This window comes from Penaeus monodon, chromosome 10, assembly GCF_015228065.2.
Source record: "Penaeus monodon isolate SGIC_2016 chromosome 10, NSTDA_Pmon_1, whole genome shotgun sequence".
Classification (NCBI taxonomy): Eukaryota; Metazoa; Arthropoda; class Malacostraca; order Decapoda; family Penaeidae; genus Penaeus; species Penaeus monodon.
Window position 1 is genome coordinate 42,077,174 of NC_051395.1, and position 7,500 is coordinate 42,084,673.

General features: G+C 43.9%; 1 protein-coding gene across 2 annotated transcripts in view; it reads right to left on the reverse strand.

Annotated features, from left to right (window-relative positions):
• LOC119578043 overlaps nt 1–7,500 on the reverse strand; it is a 71,535-nt gene that overhangs the window by 49,701 nt on the left and 14,334 nt on the right. The window contains exon 2 of one of the 2 annotated variants that reach the window (XM_037925767.1): nt 4,478–4,541. The exons of the other annotated variant lie outside the window; for it this stretch is intronic. The gene's annotated coding sequence lies outside the window, so the exon portion shown is untranslated. The remainder of the gene's footprint in view (nt 1–4,477; nt 4,542–7,500) is intronic. 2 annotated transcript variants of the gene reach the window in all.

A 7,500-nucleotide genomic window follows, 5' to 3' on the forward strand; every position in this document is an offset into this window, starting at 1 on the left:
GACACAGAGACAGAGGCAGAGACAGCCAGAAAAAGAGTGAGAGAGGAAGAGAGACGGACAGATAGGCAGACAAACAGATAGAGAGATAGAGGGTGAAAGAGAGAAACATGTGGAAAGATAGACAGGCGGACAACTAGAGGGAAAGAGAGAGTGGAGTGAGGGAGTGAGTGAGTGAGTGAGTGAGTGAGAGAGAGAGAGAGAGAGAGAGAGAGAGAGAGAGAGAGAGAGAGAGAGAGAGAGAGAGAGAGAAGGGAGAGTATGGAACGAGTCTAATAATGAGAGAATACAGAAAGATGATTACAAAACGAATAATCAGGGAGACAGCCAAGCAGAAGACCACAAGGGAGGGAGAGAGACCGAGGCAAGCAAAGAGAATCCTGACCGGCAGGAGAGTGTTATTGGTCGCGGGCGCGGGCCGGCCTCACTTCACCCAGGACCGGAATGTTTTCTTGTGGGATTGCTTGACCAGAGCGGGTTTGGGCGTCCGCGTGTGTGGGAGTCGCTGTTCATCCTGCACACGCACACACACACACATACACGTACACATACATATTCACTCACACGTACACTCACATGCACTTACATGTACATTTACAATCGCCTATGCACACACGGACACGCACACACACATCGCTCCTAGGTCTTCATGGCCGGATAACCGCTGGCTAACATACAAACGCAGAGTCATCATGGACAGATGAGCGTCAACATGCTCGCTTCTTATGATTCCTCTGTTTGCGCACGACAACTCTGATGTCTGTGCATGTTAGTTATGTGACGTTGATCGGACATCAGATTCTAGATTTCTTTGTGAGGAGAGACGGCAACTTGATTCTTTAACGCTGGTTTGCTGTGAGATATGGTTGTGCTTAAACCTCTCGTAAATCTATACCGGTCGCTGCTGCTGCAGTAAATTCGTTTGCTTGGTATTTGCTTTTAGATACAGGTACGCGCTCTCATTTCCATGTACAGTAATACTAACCCTTGCTCATTCAAACTTAGTTATTACACATAATGATACTCATGTCATTCATTTACAAAGTCATCCACATTCAGATTCAACCATCCAAACTGGCTCACATAACCTGCATTCACATCCACACTCACCCACACTAACACTCATCCACCTTCAAGAAAAGAATCAAGGGTATAAGTGACCTCCAGGCGACCCACCTCCCCTCCCCCTCCGCTCTCCCCTCGTGCCCCCTCCCCCTCCCCTCGTGCCCCTCCCCTCTCGCCCACACTGCAGGTCAGTGACATCCCCGGCAATGGAGGCTGTTGGAGAGAGATGGTGCCGATGTCCTTCTTGCAGCCAGATTCCTCCAGCACTCGGGAACCTGAAACTTGGCAGGGACCAGATGACAGGGATGGGTAAAGGATAAAGGAGGTGGAGGAAGGGAAAAAGATTAGGATACCGGATGGAGAGGGATTAGTTTTACTTCAAGGATGCATTTTACTGATGGAGTGACTGATTAGGATTAGCGTATGTATAGGCTGGATTCTTTCGCGGGAATCAGTCGCTATCGTGCAAAACTTGGAAATTCAACGACCTTTAAGTAATGATCTTTTCCTTCCGAAATTTCAGCTGATTTGTTCCTTTTTACCAGGAAAGGCAGAGAGAAAATCCAATGACTGAAGCAAGAAACGAAAAGACAAAAGTAAAAACAAAAAGAAAAACAAAGAAGCAAAGAAGAGGCAAAGGAAAACACCAAAACAAACACAAAAAAAAACAAGACTGAACCGACAAAAGGACGGCGAAGGAGGAAAAGGAAGGGTCACTGAGAGTAAAGTGAGAAAACGTCGAGTAAACCACACGCGCCCGAGTGTGACGCTGCGATGTGTGACGAGGAGACAGACGTTGGGTTTACTGATGGATGGGGAGGAGAGGCGACGCGCGAGATAACAAGAACCGAAGGAAGTTACCTGATCCAAGAGGCCGAGAGGAGGGGGGGAGGGAGTGGAAGGAGTTGGCAGGCTTACGCTTTCCGATAATATCTGCCGCCTCTGGCCTCTGATCTTCCGGGTGTCTGACCTCTGGAGAGAGAACGAGGTAGGGAGATTGAGAGGGGGAGAAGGAGGGAGGGAGGGAGGGACGAGGGAGAGGGAGAGGGAGAGGGAGAGGGAGAGGGAGAGGGAGAGGGAGAGGGAGGGAGAGAGAGAGAAAGAGAAAGAGAAAGAGAGAAAAAAATAAGAGAACGAGAGCGAGAGCGAGCAAATTAAGAGAGAGAGAGAGAGAGAGAGAGAGAGAGAGAGAGAGAGAGAGAGACTCAGGTAGACGGGCAGGTACGCAGACGGACAGAAACAGAGCTTCTTGTTATAAAAGGATCATCGAGGTATTGTGGAAAAGGTCGTGGCATTTGAGTCCTCATAGTTTTCGCAAACTGTTCCTCTTCCTTGAGTAGTTTATGCTAGCGATTAGACCTCTAAATTAAGGGCTATGTGCTTAACCTATCAGTTTATTAGATGTATAAATTATATGCTCAGTCATTGCCTTGCAGATAGAATATAGTGCCTTTGGATTCACTTGCATTAACATATTGTAATTATCTTAAGATGGTGTGGTAACATTGCTATCCCTACCATTAAAAAAGACTTTTGGCAACCTAAAAAGTATTTCTTCGTCAAATATATTCTCATTCTATTACCATAAAGAGAATAAAAACCTGTTCGTTTGCGTTTCTCGTGGCATGTTTGATAGCCAAATACCTGCAAGATTTCCTCTTCATTTTCTGTAAAGTGATTTCGTCCTTTTGAAGCGAAGGAGACCAGTTCTCGGCTGTGCATTCGAAGTGTGGAATCTCGCAAGTGATATAGAGATTCTCGAAACGACTTCAAGGATTGGGGATCTTTGACGATCGACCGGCTGCCCGCGCGCTTTGTTTACTTAGGGCCCGTTTGCGCTCGTCGTTCTGCTGACTGAAGGTTTGGGATTAGAGAGAGGGAGAGAGAGAGAGAGAGAGAGAGAGAGAGAGAGAGAGAGAGAGAGAGAGAGAGAGAGAGAGAGAGAGAGAGAGAGAGAGAGAAATTGAATATTTTTTCTTAACTCGATAACTTCAATTATTTACTGCGGAACGAACGGGTAAATCAAGGTAACCGACAAAAGATACGTATTAACCAACATCATTGATATCGCCCACTGTGAATGGCTGAGCGTAACTTTGTAATCTGTAATCTCTCACAATCTGAAATTCCTCCAACATCTGACAACAAGGGCCATCAGCTGCATCCAAAAACACCTTTAGGAATTCCTGGCGTCATCCGAAATCCATCCGCAAGCCGAAGGACTCTCGAGCACCGGCCGAGACTCAAAGCGATAGCTGGAGAACCAAAGACAATGCGTCGAAACCACAGTAAATAAAAAATTGTTGGTTCATCCACCTGAAGAGCGACAGAATCTTATTTGAACCAAAACGTCGAAAAAATTAGGGTTGATTTTGTTTTGCTTTTTTAACAGCGGTAGATTTCGTTGTTTTTCGTGTTCGAGTGTCTGTAACTGAAGAGACGCCAAAGCGCACGCAGAACGCCATCAAAAGTTCCCCTCATTGCCTCAAATTCTCACACTCGTGTTTCATGAGAAAGGTGAGTCAGGGCCTCCTAGGAAACGCCGCGATGCCTAAGCCTCAGGCTGGCCCCGCCTCCCCCCCTCCTTCCAAACATGGCCAGCAGGATAAGCGACAGCCGCTACCTCGCATCTGCCTCTTTCAATCGCTCTAGCGGCAGCCACGCAATCCCCTTCTTCTTCTTTACTGCACGGACGTGGGGTTTCTTGAGCAATATTTGCGGCTGTAAGGTCAGAGAGTGAGTACCAAGCGCGAGAGTGCGCAGGCGAGCATCTAGACAGCGTCAGCGTCGCGTCAGCGCCTCGTCGCAAGCCCCACGTGTGCCCTTCGCCGACAAGACTTGCCAGGCACCTGCCCGATCTGTCGCATCGCCGCCCGGCGTGGGTACCTCGCTCCCTGCACGCGGGCTCATAACAGGTAGCTTCATATCGCAAGTCAACCAGCACGTCAAATGCGCATTATCTAAATACTTTGGGTACGCTTCCTATACACCTTGAATAAATTAAGGGTATACATATCATCATGGTACATCGCGATGAGCAATATACCAAAGAACTTCCTTTTCGAAGAGAACCCAAAGCGAGCCCTCCCATCCGTCATCGCTGTGGCACAAGGGAGATTATGGGGATATGAAGCTTAATGAATGCATCGTCATCGCCGCCAGAACTCAAAACATTCCTCGTCCCCCCATCCTCCCCCTCCCTCCCCCTTCGGGTGTGGGCGTCGTCGAGGTCGTGGAACCAGAAACACTTCCTTAAATACGTACACACAGACGCACATGTTCCAAACACTCATAGATACACATCCTAATCTACTTACATGCACGCACACCGAAGTCCATGTATGCAAATCTGTATGCATATATAGACTCGCACGTATTCATCTGCACAAATATTCATAAATATGCTTATACTTACATAGGAATTTTCTGTCTACATTCCTTGTTCTTTTAAGTGACCGAAACACGTCGCAGCGGCTTACCTGAAACAAAAGAAATAAGAGAGTATTGTAAGTGATAGAAATAGACTGTTATACAGCATACTGCCAATGCAGTACAATATATGTGGCGTGTAAGTTATGTGTGAGTGAGTGAATGAGTGAGTGAGTGAGTGTGGTGTGAGTGAGTGAGTGAGTCAGTGAGTGAGTGAGTGAGTGAGAGTGAGTGTGAGTGTGAGTGTGAGTGTGAGTGTGAGTGTGAGTGTGAGTGTGTGTGTGTGTGGTGTGTGTGTGTGTGTGTGTGTGTGTGTGTGTGTGTGTGTGTGTGTGTGTTAAATGTACGTTTTCATGCATTACGCGTAATACTGTGTGCATGACGCGCGCAAAATAAAATCTAAAGTATATTTGTATGTACACAGACATAAAATGAAATCATTCATTTGTTTAAATATTTGTCTGTTAGTCATCTTGACTAAGAAACAAATACTCTCTCTCTCTGTCTTCCTCTCTCTCTCTCTCTCTCTCTCTCTCTCTCTCTCTCTCTCTCTCTCTCTCTCTCTCTCTCTCTCTCTCTCTCTCTCTCTCTCTCTCTCTCTCTCTCTCTCTCTCTCTCTCTCTCTCCTCTCTCTCTCTCTCTTTCTCTCTCTCTCCCCTTCTCTTCTCTCTTTTCCTCTCTCTCTCCTTTCCTCTCTCCTCTCTCTCTCTCTCTCTCTTCTCCCTCCTCTCTTCCTTCCCCCCTCTCTCTCTCTTCTCCTCTTCTATCTATTCTATCTATCTCTATCTATCTCTATATCTATATCTATATCTATATCTATCTATCTATCTATCTATCTATCTATCTATCTATCTATCTATATATATATATATATATATATATATATATATTATATTATAATATATATATATATATATATATATATATATATATATTATAAATATATTTTATATATGTATATACATTTCTCCCCCCACCCTCTCTCTCTCTCTCTCTCTATTCTCTCTCTCTATTTCTCTCTCCTTCTCACTCTCACTCTCTCTCTCTCTCTCTCTCTCTCTCTCTCTCTCTCTCTCTCTCTCTCTCTCTCACTCTCTCTCTCTCTCTCTCTCTCTCTCTCTCTCTCTCTCTCTCTCCTTTCCCCCCCCCTCTCTCTCTCTCTCTCTCTCTCTCTCTCTCTCTCTCTCTCTCTCTCTCTCTCTCTCTCTCTCTCTCTCTCTCTCTCTCTCCTCTCTCTCTCTCTCTTCCCCTGAACTCCCTCACATCCGGAAATTGGATCTGGTTCTCTTCCTTCGCCGCCGAAATCGCGGTGAGGACACCAGACCGCTTGCACATCCCGCCTTCCGGGAGCACAATCATTGCAGATGCAACGGTGCGTGTGTGAGAAGTTCGATTGTAAAGGATGTAATGTAATTTATCTGGCATGGAAAAAGCTGATTGTTTGATTTAAGTTCAAGAAAGGAATATTGAGACACAATAGAACAAGTACATTGTATAGTTATGTGTACATTGAAAAGAAGCATGATCATACGTTGCAAACTTCCAAAGGGATTTTGCATAATCTTATTTAGTGAGGATATGACTAATAATGTTTCTTATATCAAAAGAAACCATAAGAAACTTTCGTCGGTTTGTGTTTCTACATTGATAATTACACTACACATCCAGTATAATTTCCCCCCAGTATTTCTAAACCTGAAGACCGGAGTGATCTCTATAACATGTCTCAAAGGTCGGGTCACGCAGGTCAATCTTCCGGTGTGACGAGAACCCTCGAATCGCTCTGCGCGCGTTACGTCACGGCCTGTTACGCCAACGACAGCTGTTACGCCGAGATCAGTGAATGTCGCAAGTACCTCGTGCAGCTTAGTACATTCCACCGATACCTTTCAGCTAACACACTACACCGGTGATGCGCAAAGTAGTGTGGGAAGTTTCCTTCTTTGCATAATTCAGAGATGTTGAAAAAGTTTTTCTTAGTATAAACTGTAGTTTGTTAAAAGAGAAAGTATATGAATCAAATGGATATCACTAATAGACATGTTTGTTGTTTAACCAGTTCATTTTTTTCGGGAAAGTTTTCTAAAGTCTAATATCGTTAAGATTACCATAATAACATTTTAATTACGATCATTTTCCAGCAATATATGGAGGTAAAACAGCACAACGCATTCGCTAAGGTAACATATACGCCAATTATCATGAAAGACTGGCTATCATTTTCTAACAATAAATGTTCAGCCAATTATATAAAAAAAATTATATCCAAACTTACTCACAATGATTATCATTGTTCCAATCTCTCCTCACTTGGTCTCTTGGTGAAAGGAATAAAAGCCATCGATTTCCTACTCATCCTTATCATCAATTTCAACAATATCTATGATCATTAAAATACTGTACAGTTATCTACGAGCGATGATTTCGACCCTGCATTCCAGGGGAGGAAACGTGAAATGACAATTGCACGTTCGTCCTTCAGTATCCTTCGCTCCCTGTGTCGGCCTTGCTGTATACTGACTGTTCTTAGGAGTGTTTCGTTTTATCGCGCTGCTCGGGTCGAACTGCATGTGGCGTGTTTGTTTAGTCTAATTTTCATGTGGGTTTAGTGAATGAAAGTGATTAATTTCCGTACGACTGTGTTACTTAGGGTTTGGGTTCACTTTTACTGGTGCTGAAGTTTGATTTTGTAGTCATGTCGGATTCTTTTTTTCTTTTTTCTTAAAAAAAAAAAAAAAAAAAAAAAAAAAAAAAAAAATAATATATATATATATATATATATATATATATATATATATATATATATATACTATATATATATATATATATATATATATATATATATAATATATATATATATGTGTGTGTGTGTGTGGTGTGTGTGTGTGTGTGTGTGTGTGTGTGTGTGTGTGTGTGTGTGTGTGTGTGTGTGTGTGTGTGTGTGTGTGTGTGTGTGTGTGTTAGTAGTTAGCCATATCAGCCCCTTTTGTGATATCTTTCTTGCACTTT